Below are 1,718 nucleotides of genomic sequence, written 5' to 3' on the forward strand. Positions count from 1 at the left end.
GATTATATGAAAGTATCTGAATGTTTTACATGACAAAATTATCTGAATCAAAGTAAATGCAGAAGCTTAATAAATGTGGTTTTGTTCCTTTCAGAGATAAAATGCAGGAGGCAACAGTTTAATAATGCAGATATTATTGGAAAAATTCAGGCTGAATACAGGTACAACGATCGTGTCCAGTATAACTGCAAGAGAGGTTATGAAGGAAGTTTCACTCTAACCTGTAGAGAAGATGGCTGGCATAGGTCTAATGAATGTACAGGTAAGGAAATGCAATAAACTTAAAAGGATACATTTATTCAGTTATTCAAGGACTACTGTTTTTCATGACAAATATAAATGTTGTAAACAACTGATGAAAAAAGACAAATGTATAAACTCTGTATAAAAGGTGAGCATTGCTTTCAGGACTGAAAAGTGAAGCTAATATGAAAGTTCAGTCAACATGAATTCTCTCAAATCGGGGAACTTGCAGAAAAGCATCTGGTTCTACAGAAGTCTATTGAAAAATATCTTTAGATCCCTTGATGAGCTCATAAACATTTTTCTTTTGTGAAGCTCATATATATCAAAGAGTAACATGCATTTTCCTTGACAATGATGTCATCGCCTTGTCCATCCTCTTCGGGGATTTCTTGTCCTGAAAATAAAGTAAAGGTTATACTTTCCACACATACAAATCTGCTTGGGGTTCACTCGGATCCCAGTGCAATACATTTTGTCATCAGATGGTTAGAGCAAGGTTTCGTGCGAAGGTACTGATTTTTATTTTTTTTATTTTTTTGACAACGCTAACTTATCCAAAAAGAATTTCTATGGTATTGCACCAGGTGGCACACGTCAAGCAGACATCAAAGAAGTATAACAGGAATAGCAAGTAGGCCTTTGGGTCTCCGGTTGTCCATGTCTGCATCAGAGTATAACTTAGGTTTAACACACACATATGTATTTACAAACCTAAATATGGAAAGTTGGAACACTGCATAAAATGTCAATACAAAGACAAGTCAATGATTTACAAGGCTCATATTTTAGTCACAATAGAACACAATCTAGATAGAAATCAATCTACCCAGTGAATTGAATTATTGGACTTTGAAGTTTGGTTTATTTAAAGTATCTGTTTGAATCCGGGACCAACCAACAATCACCAACCACCTGAAAGAGAATAGAGCAGCAACTTTGAAATTGAACTTTTAAAATTGTAATTAATAAGAAAACATTGCAGCTGCTTTGCTGATTTTGCCAGTAAAACGATCGCTTTCACTTTATCAGAAATCTTCCTTTCACAACAGGTTAATCAGCAATTACCTTTATGTACACTTTCATGACCAGTTGTTGCAGTTGTATTCATTACTTTGACTTTCCTCTTCAGCAGTTTCAACATGTGAAGCACCGGTGATTGAAAATGGTTTTGTACCTGGAGATATCAAAGAGTACAATGAACGTGAAATCCTAAACTTTGAATGCAATCCTCCATATAAACGTGCTCTAGAATTACCTTCGAGGTGCACAAAGACAGGAGACAGAGCAGAGTGGATCCCCACACCTGAATGTGAAGGTAAACATAAATTACATACAGTTTATAAATTAAATGCCACTGAGATCTGGAGCTGGATGTTATGGTATTGCTCTGTCTTGGTACAACACACTAACTCATGTGCTGCATTTCCCATCATATGCAGAAATAAAATGTGAGCTGACACTGCCACCACTCC

At 35.9% G+C, this 1,718-nt stretch overlaps 1 long non-coding RNA gene across 1 annotated transcript; it reads left to right on the forward strand.

The window, feature by feature from the left end:
* The first annotated feature begins 6 nt into the window (after positions 1-6).
* On the forward strand, positions 7-1,718 carry LOC102314377. Its single transcript, XR_318148.2, has 3 exons — positions 7-262; positions 1,376-1,561; positions 1,686-1,718. It is a non-coding gene; the product is annotated as an uncharacterized LOC102314377 (long non-coding RNA).

This window comes from Haplochromis burtoni, unplaced genomic scaffold (genome assembly GCF_018398535.1).
Source record: "Haplochromis burtoni strain Fernald_Lab_line unplaced genomic scaffold, NCSU_Asbu1 Contig_3440, whole genome shotgun sequence".
Classification (NCBI taxonomy): domain Eukaryota; kingdom Metazoa; phylum Chordata; class Actinopteri; order Cichliformes; family Cichlidae; genus Haplochromis; species Haplochromis burtoni.